The 14501-nt window shown below is 38.2% G+C and overlaps 1 long non-coding RNA gene across 1 annotated transcript in view; it reads right to left on the reverse strand.

The window, feature by feature from the left end:
* Positions 1-14501, reverse strand: part of LOC147823736 (uncharacterized) — a 74905-nt gene that overhangs the window by 42059 nt on the left and 18345 nt on the right. The window contains exon 2 of the long non-coding RNA XR_015443403.1: positions 7125-7228. This is a non-coding gene — a long non-coding RNA (uncharacterized LOC147823736). The remainder of the gene's footprint in view (positions 1-7124; positions 7229-14501) is intronic.

Consider the following 14501-nt stretch of genomic DNA (forward strand, 5'->3'; position numbering starts at 1 on the left):
TGAATTCCAGTAATTGCAATGGTTATTATAGTTACCTTTAGTGAGTACTGTACCTTTAGTGAGTACTGTACTATATATACTAGTCTAGATATACAACCAAAAGCAACAAAAGTGTGTATTTTCATGGAGAAGTAGGTAGTTAAGTCCTTTAAACTGGGGATAAAATGTCTACATGTAATATCTCTCAATGACAGTAAAATAAATTTGGGTAAACACTCTCCCAACACCCTTCTTCTAGGTTAGTGGAGATAATAAAGCCTGACTGGAGTGCTAAAAATGTACTACTACTTTTTTCTCACTTTAAGGGAGGTTTAGTCTTATTTTATAAAGCATTCAAAGCAAGAAGAAGTTGGACTTTGATAAGGATTTAAGTCCCAAGGAGCATTCAGTATTCACTGGCTGTGTTCAAGTCACTACACAGAGTAAGGGAAGAGTATTTATTGTCTGCATTAGTCTCCTTTTCATTACTTAGTTAGTTTTCCCATTGCTAAGACAAAATACCCAACACCCATAGTTAGAGGAGGAAAGTCTTATTGTAGCTCAGTTTGTAGAGCTTTCAGTTCATAGTTGGCTGGCTCCATGTTAGGGTGGCATGGCAGAGGGGCATTACAGAGGAGAAATAGTTTATGGAGGGCAGAAGATGGAAGGCAGAAGGGACCAAGCTACAAGCCACAAGTGACAATAGCAGTTTCTTTCTGCTTAGAATGCCTTAGAGCAGGTACCAAACCAAGCAATTTAATTTAGTAACCACACACCCTTAATCCCATCATCACACACTCTAGATCCAGCCACCTCTGAAAAAGCCCCACCCATGACTGCATGAGGATTTTTTGGGGGACATCTAGCTAAAAGCCATAATAGTTACTCTGACAAAATACCTGTGGTAATCAACTTAAAAAATGGAAAGTGTTCTTTTGACTTATGGGTTCAGAAGTTCCATACCAGGATCATAAGGCTCTGTTGGCTTGAGCCTGTGAGGAGGAACTATATCGTCATAGAGCAACCTAGTTACTTCATGGTAGTTAAGAAGCAGAGAGAAACATCAAGGGCCTGAATCCAAATACCTCCTTCACAGTCATACCACCAGTGACTAACTTATTCCCACTAGAAGGAGAAAATTAAAAATTTCTCCTCTTCTTAGTAGCCCTACAGCCTGAGGACCAGGCCTTTCCCATATGGGCTTCTAGGGGATACTTATCCAGACCACAATACTATCAGGTGGATTCATACCTCAAATTTCAGTTCCAAACATTTCCAGACCCATCTTTTCTCCCTTACTTTCTAATTAGATATGTATTTAGTTCTTCTGTAGACCAGTGGTGGAATGGGGGGACACAGGCAAGGAGATAAGGAAAAAGGAGTGGAGGGTGCTTTAAAGATAACAACATAAAAAAGGTCTTGATTTCACTTGATGGAAAGTATTTCCACCACATAAAAATTTTAACAAATCTTTCCTCCCAAATGACCCAACTTGGAACAAGAGAATGAGGTGGATTACCTATAATACAGCCTTCATTTCCTAGGCAACTTTGAGAAACAAAAGAATGTAATAGTAGAGGGAGCCATGGCCCTATCCAGTGCCAATCTGTACTTCTTGCTGTGTGACCTTGAAAAGCTGCCTAGCTTTTCCCCGTTTCAATTTTCATATCTGTAAAATGACAGTGATAACAGTACTTGCTCTGCAGGGTGGTGGTGAAGATTAAATGATGCTATCATCTATGTGACGCTGCTAGCAAAGGGCTCAGAACATATTAAACATTCCGTGAGTGTGAGCTCCTATTACAGTTACGAGGGGGAAGCCAGCCTGTGCTGGGCCCACTCTCCATCCTCCAGCCTGGAGCTGTCAGCCCATCCTGCAATTATGTACAGACAGAAAGGCTGCTTCCCTGATTTCTCACTTCCTCTCTGTCATTTTGCTTCTAGGATGGTTGATGTCAAAAGAGATGAAAATAATAATGTATCTATTTACATAACATTATCCTTATTTCCTTTCTTCCCTCAGAAACACTCTGGTATTATCAAATTAGTCGCATTTTGAAGATGACATCCACTAGAACTAATCAAACTACACAGTTTTTATTCCTTGATATTACTCTGGATTCTCGCCCATTAATGTAACAGCTGCACTATTTTCAAGGAGGCTGGGAACACTCTTGCTGCAGACATTCAGCGCTTGGTGACTGCAGTCATGTTTACTGAATATTAATACCCTGTATGTGTTATGTGGTTTAGCTTTCTAATGCCAACCCTCATTCATTGCAGAGAATAAGAAGTCTGCAGAGAGTACAGGCATTTCTGCTTAATCCAAAAACTGGCTCTCTGCAGTTGTCTGTTGATCTTTCAACACTGAACTCTCACATACCAAGTTTCTAAAGATGCCTAGTAAAAGAGAACCGTTTAAATTTTAAACTTCTTGTGCAGGTTGTGATTTAGAGTAAGATAGGTATATTTGATGTTTGTCCATTTCCTGGCACACAATGCTTAGAAATGTTGGAATCTCTGGGGTAGTAAGTGTCTTTTCTAGGCAAACAAGAGGGTTGAGGCCTGGGAGCCCTTAAGGGGCTCAGAATAGGATTATTCTCTGGAAAGCTCAAGGCATGATTACAAGATTAGGACTTTCTTATCTGCAGTCTCCAAAGAAAGGAGAAAGGCTGAAGATCAAATTGTTCACCGGTGGCCGATGATTTAATCAATCACGCTATGAATGAAGTTCCTATAAACACCCAAAAGGGCTGGGTTTGGGTAGGGAGCTTCCAGATGGCTGGATGGGTGGTGGTTTCCAAAGGGTGGCACCCCGCTGGAGAGGGTGGAGGCTCTGTGCCCATCTGCCATTCTTTGACCTATGAGTCTTTTATTTCTGGCTGTTTCCTTGTATCTTTTATGATTAAATTGGTAAATATAATTAGTGTCTTCTCGGATTCTGTGAGCCACCCCAGTAAATTAATTGAACCCAAGGAAGGGTTCATAGGATCCCTGATTTGTACCATTCAGTCAGAAGTATAGGTCACAACCTGTGATTGCCACTTGTATTTAAAGTTGGGGAGGAGGAGGTATTGTGGGAGTGAGGTCTCAGGGAATAGGACACTACCTCCAGGCAAATGGTGTTGGAATTAAATTGAGCTGGAGGACACCCAGCTGGAGTCTGCTGAAGAATCTGCTAGAAAATTGCTTTGCTTGGTGTATAGGGGAAACACATCTACCCACCTGCCATCAGAAATATTGAGTAACTGTGAAAAAAGGAGTAAAATGTGAGAAAAAAGCAGTTTGGTAATCTTCTAACAATGGAGTGCTTGAATTTTGTCACCAATTCTGATGTGTCCTGTACATTTCCATGTCCTTTGTGTTTGAGATGCTACTGGCAATGTTATTTCTCTTGCATACAAATGTTTCTGAAAAGGCAGGTGTAAAATCAAATGTCCTTGTCTCTTCCCCTTCTCTCTAGGCTGAATCTCAATAATTCTCACAATGGCTGCATGACAAATGAAAATGTCATTCTTTACATACTTTTTGTACATGATACAAAACAGCTAAACATTTGGTATTATTTAGACTACAGTTTCAGATATTTGACCTAACTTGTATATTTAGATTTTGCTTTTCATCTGAAAGTCTTGATGGATTCCATTTAGAGCCTGTATTTATATATAACATTCAAAGGATACAAAAAGTGATTAAATTCAAGACCACCCAATGAGAGGTGTCTTTAAAAAAGTTGTAAACTCTTGAGAATAAAAATTATTTTCAGATTTTTAAATCAATTGCTTACTATTGCTAATAATTACAGGTCTCTCTCTCTCTCGGTGTGTGTGTGTGTGTGTGTGTGTGTGTGTGTGTGTGTGTGTGACACAGGTTCTCACTATATAGCTCAGGCTGTCCTTGAATTCGCAATATAGCCTAGGCTGGACTTGAACTTGGGGTGTTTCTCCTGTCTCAGTCTCTGGAGTGCTAGGATTACAGGTATGCACTGCCATGCCTGGCTTTAATAATTATAGTATTACCTTTGCTTTAAAAAATGCTCTCTAGTTTTCTTTCTTCTTAGCATAAATGATAGATTCTTATATAAAATTCAAATTATTTGTGCAAAGAAGCACAAACAAAAGAATAGAATCCCTTGAAATCCTACCCTCTGAAAATAGGCACCATTTACATGTGGCTGAATATCCTTGGAGACAGGTCTCTATGAATATGCACCTGTAGATGTAATTCTTCATGATGTCCTAAAACCTGGCTTTTCCAGTCAGTGATATGTTTGCATATTTTCCTATGCCAATAGTATAGCTCTGCTGTTACTCTCATTATTTCCTTTGTCTTCTGGATAAGAGTACAATGCATATGTGGTATGATATGGAGACAAGCAACAAGGTAGAGAGTTGCTGATATCCATGACAGTATCTTATAATGATATAGTATTTTATGACATTGCATTGACATGCCATATTTTTTACCTTATCTTGTGACTGATGTTTGTTTCTAATATTTCATAACATGAATTTGTTAGATCTTTTTTTCACCAAATTTAAAAACAATTAACCTATCTGTAGCTTTTATCTTAAGTTCAACTCTTATCTACAGACTGAAATATCTTACAAAATGAGAAAGTGAATTCTTACAGTCCTGGTCTTAGAGTGGGATAGAAGAAATAAAAATAGGTAGGAAAGAGACAAGGAAAATCAGAATTTTTAAATTGCAGCTCAGGACACAAAACTTACTTAAGCCCAGTTTAAATCTTTTTCTCTCTTCTCCCAAGCCACAATAAGCCTGGCCAGTTCCCTTTCACATAAAAATTAGCCTTTTTTCACCTGTGAATAAAACCACCTCTTTTCACCTATAAATTGAGCTTCCTCCATCCTCAAGGGAGAAGAATATTAGTGGGCAGCATATCTCAACTTCAAACCCATGTAAATGGTTTACATTTGACAAAGCCCCACCTCACAGTTAACTGACAGACAGTAGATATACACACCTAGATCACTCATCTGGAAGACACTCCCAAACCCCATAAATACACCCAGCTGTGGATCATAAGATACCTCTTTCTTGAGGGCCTGCAGTCTATTTCTTTAAATTTGCACTTTAAGTTGCTGCCTAATGAATCCCTTTGTGTCTCTTATTGATGCATCCTAAAAATTCTTTTTCTGCAAGATGCGAATCTATGAACCTGCAACTTAATTCTGTGGATAGCAGGGATTCAGAAACCTCCTAAGAGTCTCTCTGGTGACAGTCTTACTCAATTCTGAATACTTTGTTTGATGTCTTTGATTTATAAGAAAGTCTGCTATTTCTTGACAATGCATAAAACTATAGGAAGCAAAATGTTTATTAAAATATGTTGTTTTTAACTGACTTTTGTGTTGAGCAAACAATTTAAGATTTACTTCCTAAAAGAAAATTATTGGTTTGTGCTAGTTTTTGGTAATTTCGATAAATTATGTAAGAGTAGGTATGCTCATTCTCCCCCCAAATTCTCCTTTGCACAGGTCAGTGAGCTCAAGACCTGCTATATTTGATCATTCACCATTATATTAGTCCTCAGAAGTAAACTTGAGTAAATTGAGAAATTTACCTAAATTACAGGACCAACCTGATTAGTTAGCTCAAAATTCATTTTCAGAAAATAAACCAATTTAAATGATAAGCATTTCAACTTCTTATGTTTATGAAGATTCATTCTTTTGGAAAATGTGTCTGCCTGGTCAGTCATACAGTTAACTTCCAGAAACACATGCATGCACATCATTCAATCATTTATTCAATCCATAGGCAATGAGGTACCTAACATTATCCCAACAGGGACGACTGTACAGTCCATGGTCCCAAAATGCAATGATGTCTTCGGGATAGAAAAGCCCCTATATTTCTAGGTCTTTGCTGGTTGGTGTCTTGATCTGTATTTGAGCTAAATCTATTCCCTCTCACAGCCAAGCTGCCTTCAGAAGCTGATGATTCCAGAAGACACATAGCAGATCTAACCACATCTGACTTGAAATGAGAAGACCTGATTCTGACCCCTAAGTAACCCTGAAGATCTTACCTACAACTCAGAGTTGCAACATAGGATTTACATCTAAAAGAAGAGCTATAGCATTAATCTCACAGAGTTTTTATGCTAAATTCTGAGTATGAAAGATTGGTACACCATAGTGTTATGTGGATCTACTGTGTTCAGTGCCAAAGCAGAATAAAACTCCTATCTGCATTTTCCCTTTCACAGCTCAAGCCAAAAAAGAAAATCCAAAAACTGTATAAGTAAATCCATACAGATCTGTGTAATATTCAACTACCAGAGAATTTAACAATAATTATTTTCTTATAAGCCAGCTTTTTTTTTTCATTTTTCAACATAAAGAAATAAAAAAGGGCAGCATCTCTATTCAGACATTTCCAAGTCAGTAGCTAATGTCTAGTTCCCGATTCTTACCTTTTTCCTGGCTCTGAATCATATTCTGTAGATTCAAATATGGTGATCCTTGCTTTTTCAAGTGGAAGACCATATAGATTAAGAGTAGAGAAACTGGATCCTTCAATTGCACATAAAGTGACAGTTTTGGCTATCTCCACCAATAACCAGAAAATTTTTTCACCTCCTGGTGGGTTTAACTATCTCGTTCAGAGTAAAGCTACTCAATGAATAGATATTAGCTGCTGAGAATGAATCAGCAAATGATTATGTCAAGGTATCTCCCTCCATTCACAGCCCCAGGCAATGGGGGAAATAGCAGCAGGGTATTTTCACTAGAGTTCCTCTTATTAACTACCTGCTGAAGACTTCTCTGTATTTGCCATTTTCTTCAGGAATTTGTTAAACATTTTTTTAATTCTCAAAATCTCTAAGGTCTTTTCCTAATTCCACTAACAGAGCATGTTGTAGACAGAATTATTTTGATCTTTAGACTTACATGACGGTAAAGGAAAATAAAATATTATTGTTTACTCTAATACTTTGATTCCTAGATGAGGAATGAATATCAGAATCAGAATTAAAATCAGGTCCTGAACTGAACCCCAACCAATCCATTTCCAATTTGATATATTTGTGAAGGAACTGTTGAAGTGCACTATAATTAGTTTCTAAATTATGTTAGATAAGTACTTATTGTTTGTCTAGGAGCAAGAAGTAAACATACCTTCTCTGTCTGTGCTATGTGTGACACTTGATCTGAATCAAGCCCCTGAGAATTCCTGCTCATTCCTCCAATTGCACCCTTCTGATGATGGTTTGTGCCGACATCTGTTAAAAAAAGTGGGAAATTGAATCAAATGACTGATTTTCCTGGGTCTCTTTTCCTTGTCTAATCCCACAAATTCTAAACCTACTGCCTTCACTTCTCAGGTAAGAAATGTATACATCATTCCTTCCCTTCACTGATTAGCAATGGAAAACAAAGTGGAAATGGAGTCTATGTTGCAATGTTTCGATGAGCATTTAGTCCAAAGTCTTCTTACAGGACATTTAGAATTTATTTTTGTGGTGCAGGGGATCGAACCTCGGGCCTCACGTATGCTGAGGACACATTCTACTACCAGGGTAAGACTCCAGCAGAAATTTGTTTTATTTGAATTATCACATCATTTTGGGTCTCTATGAGATTATTTTATGTTTAAGAAAGGCATTATTTTCAAATAATGATTTTCATTAAAAATTATCATTTATCTTTTCCTATATCCACTTTTTTGCAGCAAATTGTGACATTTATCTATTATCACAGGAAGACAAATTCACTTTGGAAAGATAAATATCACATTTTAATGAAATCCACCTTAGAGTTTGGTTGGGGATAGTGATTCTAGAAGGAAAACAAACGGGTATACGTTGACATTTCTCATTCTTCTTAACCACAACATAAGATTTACCTTTACTTTTTAATATTGGAGAAATTTCCCTGGAAATTTCATCATGAGAATGAACTAAACACCTTGGGAATTCATTGGCTCTCATAAACTAAATTTAGAGAAAAACATCCTCAAACAAGAAAACTTTGTAGTTCAAAGGAAAATAAGATAAAGCAAAATGAAAATTGGAATGTGGAATGTTTTATACTGCAAATAAAAAATGGGTCAAATGAACACTGCAAGTAACATGAGAGAGCCCTTTCTCCCATTGAAGTTGGGGAAAAGTATGGTGTGATCAAAGCAAAAGTCTTGTGGCTGCCCAGGCTCCTGGGAATTTGCCTAGTGGATCATATAAAAGTGGGATACATCATTAAGTAATATTTTATATATAAGCTCACATAATTCATATAGTACACTTTTATTGTTTTTTTACTGTCCAGCTGCTGATATTTTTTCCTAGGTATGAGAAATTTCTCCTGCAGTAAGTCATGGGGGAAGCAGGGTCTGTCTTTCATTACAGAAGCAGAAAGGAGCATATCAGTTCTTCTGAACTCTCCAGGGAATAAAGTGCTGGTGTGCTACCTTGGCTTGGCCAACCAAGGGTTAAAGAATGGATCAAATTCTGCAAATGGGCATGGGGACTACAGCACCCAGTGGCCAGCTGTAGCAGTGGAAGCCAAGATACTGTAGCAGCTAGTGCTCACGGTAATACTCATGGTAGGGTAGACCTGCTCACTAGCTGGTGGTGGCAACCTCTGCAGTCTCATGATGCAGTGGTTTGGGGCCATGAGACTCAATGTATTATCATTTTTAGTTCCTGCTTGAGTTTCTAGAAAACTTTGCTACTCAGTGTTGTGTAGGAACTTGGTAGGAGTACAGAATCTGTGCATCATTCCAGATCTACACAGTCAATGTATTAAAATAAAGTAGTAAAGTGCCTTGAAGATAGTAAAACCTTCATGCATATTACATATAGATAGATGAAATTAGATTTTTATCAATCTTATCTTAATTATATTTATTCAAAGAACATGCATATGAACAGCTCTTAACCATGGTTTTACTCTTTAAAACACAGTAAATGATATTATATGTAATGAATTTCATTTTAAATGCATTTAAATGATATTGATGGGATTCTTACAGTGAATGCTTTTGTACATTCATTATGGCTTTTCAAAACACAATCACCCCTTCATTTATCAGCATTGTCAATTTGTATTCTTTAAAGAAGGCCACATCCACAGTAAAGATTACTGTAATCAACTTGGTTGTCATTGGAATCACCTTTGACAGTCTCTCCATGTCCCTCATCATTTTAGTCCTTGTCTGTCTTTCTATTGGCTCCCTAACATACATGATCTTGATGTGTGTGTGTGTGTGTGTGTATCAGCACAAAACTAGGCAACCAAAGTGGATACATTAAATAGTTCTCTTTAAAGTCAATCAAATGCTGTAATTCCAAACCTCTGCACTGTATTTGGCTACCTGCAATTACTGGCCATTGTGGACAACCCTCCATTCCAGTTGTCATCATGCCAGCCTCAAGCTTCACTTGTCATCTCAAGCTAGTGTTGGTGAAGTGCCACAGTATAGTGCCTAGAGGAACACAAGCCTCTCTCATTCTCACCTACAAGAGAATATGTCCTGAAAAAAACCCGAAAAGCTTTATTGGACCAACCTGGAGAGGAGATAGTCATGGTAAAAATGGAAGGAAGAAGAAATGTTATAATTTTACAATCAATCAGTCACTTACCTACCTGTGTTCTCAGGGAAGTTTCTTAACCCCCCCCCCCCAGCCTTTAGTGTCCTAGACAATCTAAATAGTGTGTTTAGGGCATTCAATGTATATACATATACAGCACAATGTCTGCATGTGAGTATTGCTCAGTAATTATTAGCACTTATAATTATTATATTTCTACTAGAACACGTCAGTTCATCAACAACTTATGCAATGATTTAAAACTAGGCTGGTATTATGGTTTGTGTCTAAATATCCCTCCAAAGCTCATGTGGTCATAGGGCTTTTTCAGAGGTGGCTGAATCTACAGTGTGTGGCATTGGGAGTAAGTGTGTATGATTACTAAACTAGTACACTGATTGGTTTGGCACCACCCTCCAGGTAGTTTGGATAAGATAAAAAGGGCAGGAAGACACCGTTAAGGTCCCTTGTTGTATCGCTATCACCATGTGGGCACCATGAACTGTTTCTCCTCTGTGACACCCCTCTGCCACGTGCCACTCTGCCAGCTGATTATGGACTGAAACCTCTACAGACTGTGAGCTAAATAAACTCTTTCCTCTTTAATTTTCAGTGTCAAGTATTTTGTCTCAGCAATGAGAGAAAAGTAACTAAGACAGCTGGCAACACATATGTCATAAATAACAAGATGCCTTCAGTAGCATAGAATTTGATTCGCATCCTCCCACCCCCAAAACTATGACTTTTCAAACCTTGATCACCACAGATTTTAAGAGATGATGTATTACAGAGAAACAAGCATAGGTTTTGCTGCCAGACAGATTGGATTCTATCAGATAGATTTCCTTCTAACTTTCCTAAGGATGCCTACATGTTTATTTAGGTATCAGCCTTTCCTCTGCCACAGCCCACACGTTGCAGGGGAACTGACCCAGATAATGGACTTAATGGGGCTCTGAGAAATCCCATACTCTTTGCCAGAGTGATTGATCTGAGAATCCAGGCCTCAGCCAATCAGTGCCCTTAATCCCCTTTTACAAGAATTGATTTAATAATGGATCAATGAGTTGTGAGAAGTAGCTGTCATGAAAATGTACCCAGAACACTTCCTATTATACCTGCACAATTGATGCTGCACTTTCAAATTTATCCCCAAGTTTGTGATCCCTAAGGGTTATTAACTCAGACTAGTTTCTGAGAAACACAACAGCCATGTTAGCTGATTTTAGCTAAAAGATTTTCCTAAGACTCTACTGCAACTGGACAGTATAAAACATTTCTACCCAAACGCTTTGCTTTTTTCTTCACTTTTTCAGAGTTGCATCGGGTCTGACTACTCTTCAAGCCTTCCTAGCTCTCTTCCTATTTCTATCCACATTTGCATTTTCCCCATGAAGACCTGGCATATATAATTCCATCTTGGCATCTACTTTTTGAAGGGCCCTGCCTAACACAGATAATTTCTTGAATCTTCTAGAAAGTGTGTGGGGTTTTTTTACCATTCCAAAGACTTAGGTACGTGAAAAAGAATTTTTTTTGCTCTCTCTGAATTTGTGAATATCATACAAAACATCTATGTTTTGGTTTTTTTTCTCTAGGTTGCAAATGTCTAGATTCTTCAATCTCTCTTGATAGTAAGTGGTTTTCAAATACCTTACCATCCTGGTGGTATCTGGAAATAAGTGCGATTAGGTAGAAAAAAATAGAAAGTACTGAGTTATGGCTTGCATCTAGATGTTCCCCCAAGGCCTCATGCAGTCATAGGTGGGGAGTTTTGAAGGTGGCTGGATTAATATATCTGATGCTGAAATTAAGGACGTGATGCTGGGATTAAGGGTAGCCCATCCTGAGTATGGATCATACCACCCAAAATGCAGGTAGCCTGAATGGACTATGAGGAAAAGAAAATTCTGCTTTGCTATGTCACTCCTGGCTGCCTTCTGCCTGCCCTGCTTTTCCATGGACTTTTCCTCCTCTGTAACACCCCTCTGACATGCTACCTTGCTTTGGAGCCAGCCAATTATGGACTGAAACTTCTACAAACTGTAAGCTGAAATATACCTTTCCTCCTTTAACTTTGGGTGTCAGGTATTTTGTCTCAGCAATGAGAAAAGTAACTAAAACATACTCTAAAACTGTATTCTCTCTTGCTTTGTCTATTAAAGTATGATATGGCTTGAGCTTTTGGAGGACTTGGAAATTTATTGTTTAGAAATTCAGCAGCCACCTCACATATTTGAAGTATTGACACAGAGAATACAACTATCAAGTGTTCATTTATTTTTCAGTAAATGGAGCAAGAAAGAGCTCAGATTACAGAGCCAGACTGAAGCATAATCCCAACTCTGCTTCTAACAAGATATGTGTACTTCAGAAAATTAATCACCACCCATGAACCTCAGTATCCTCCTCTCTAAAGTGTTCCTTGACCTAAACTGCTCTGTGAATTGCTGGTGAAGCAGAGCAATTCTGTCAAATAGTAAGTGCCAAGTAAATGTTGATTAATTAAATATCTTGAAACACCTATTATGTGTACCTTTACGTAATATACCTTGGTTATTATTTTTCCCCATTCCCCTGCCCTCCCTTCAACCCCTTCACTCCTCCCTTTTTAGAGAGTTTGTTTCCATTTTTTCTTTTTTCTCGTATTAATTCCACTCCCTTCTTTCCTTTCCCCAACCTCATTTACTTCCCCTTCCCCTTTGCCCCTTTTCTTCCTATTTCACATTGCCTATTATACCTTTTGATCCTTATTTACACTTTCAGTTTCTCACACCAGAGAAACTATTCAGTATTACACATGTCTGTCCCATTTATTTCACTGAAGAGTATCACTCAGTGTGCATCCATTTAGCTATAAATGTCTCTAATTTCTAATTCTCTATGACTGAGTAGTACTCCATTTTATTTAAAAAAACAACAAATTTTCTTTATCCAGTTTCCAGTTGATGGGCATTTGGGCTGTTTCCAAGTTTTAGCTATTACAAACTGTGCCGCTATGAACATGGGTACACATATAGTTGCTCATAGTTTTGTCCACCTTGTGATTTCTCATTGGATCAAATATTACCTAAGTGACTGTACTTATAATCTTACTAGTTGGCTATAGTTTTGTCCCACCTTGAATCCACCTCACCTCATGGCTTTGTCCTATAAAACACCTTTGAGAAGTTGAGTGGGCGGGCAACCCACTTTCCAGTTCCCCTTCTGTCTCTCTTAGACAGAAGCTTTCTTTCTCTCAATAAATTTTTCCTACTCTTAAAAAATAAAAGAAAAAAGGCTTAGATGAATTGTGGAAAAGGGCCAGCAGAATCAGGCAAGTTTGTATACCACATCATTTGAGAGAAAACCGTCAGTGGCAGCCCTCAAAATAGTTCAGGGTTCTGTGTCAGGCAGCCAAGTGTGCTTGCTCTGGAACAGGTGGAGACTGAGAAATGTAGTCAGGTATCACCAAATTTTGAGTTTTCAGATACAAGTGTAAATTTTGAGCAAGCGCTCAAGACAGATTGGTAAGCACTTTTTGGAAAATATTATTTTATGTATAAAAATTTATTAGGCATTGAGATAAATTATTCATTATATATAACAAACATGTACTAATTTTTTAATATTCACTAGACAGAGATACTAAAATCTTGTATAGCACTGGCTGATCCAGATGAACTCACTTTGTTATATGTATAGTGATCGTGTTCCTAGTATCTGTGGATTCTTCTCTTCCTGTTTTATTTCCTTGATTTTATTTTATTTCATTTTATTTTACCATCTTCTGTCTTCTCAAAACTTTCAGTTGAGCTGTTGTACATTCTCCTCATTGGTGGCTGAGCTGTCCTGACCAGGCAGACAAGTTGCCAGGAGCCTCTCACACACCTGCAGGGAGAGCCTGAAAGTCACGCTTTCACCTTTTACCCAGGCTCAAATGTGCTGGGGATTGCCCTATGAGTCAGCATTTCTCTTCTCCTGCCACTCTGGCCTAGGGACAAAGGGGCTGTTCCCGACCATGATATAAGTTCCTTGCTGCCACACTTGTTCTGCTCTGACAACCAGATTACTTATCAGACTTTACCCTCTGGGAATTCCTTGCCTCACTTTTACATGTGACTGCAATATGATCTACATACCTTCCACTGCTGGCCAATGTTTCCATTGAATGTACTGGGAAGCATCTGAGCTTTGATGTCAGACAGTCCTAGGTACAAGTTCCAGCCTTATCAAGTGCCAACTGTGTGACCTAAGGCAAGTTGCTTAACCTTGGTGGACTTTGCCTTTCTCATCTATGAAAAGGCCAGTTTAGGATTCCCGCACATGCCTGAGATCACCTCTGGGGGTTCTGATTGGTTCTCTTTTCCCTCTCTGACTTAGACTTCTAGGGTATATATTAATAGGTATTTAAATGGTGAGGATATTTGTGGATTCAAATGAAATGGAGTCTAGAGGCAAGGTAGCCTCATGTTTTATTCATCCTAATAATTATGTCATCAATGTCGTAGGTCCTTTCTGTCTTTCTGCATAGCCATCTACAAAGAATAGTTCAACCTAAAGTAAATTCTCTTCTTGGTAATATGGTGGTTTTGAGTAACAATTGGTGCTATATGCTTTTTGATTCACTTTTGGAAGGAAAGAGCACTTCTCCCTGATCTTTTAAACCACATAATTCCTTTTCATTTGTCTGGGAATTTTTAAGTTATATCCCCTTTTACATTGATAATTACAGTTGAGAGATGTCAAATGTTGATTAGTCAAAGTCTAAGTTCCTAAACAACCAAAGGTCAATAAATTACCACAATTAACTACGAATAATAGTATCTATTTTTGTCTCTGTATCTGTAGGAGGCTACTGGGAAATGTGTCAAAGTCCAGGCATCTCAGGGTGCCTGAGAGCACCTGAGGACATAATCTCATCATTTAGTGCAGGCGCATGATGGAGCTTCATTATATATTAATGAATCAGCATAGACAACCATAC

This window comes from Heterocephalus glaber, unplaced genomic scaffold (assembly GCF_053883595.1).
Source record: "Heterocephalus glaber isolate CG9 unplaced genomic scaffold, H.glaber_assembly_v1.0 deba00001569, whole genome shotgun sequence".
Taxonomy (NCBI): domain Eukaryota; kingdom Metazoa; phylum Chordata; class Mammalia; order Rodentia; family Bathyergidae; genus Heterocephalus; species Heterocephalus glaber.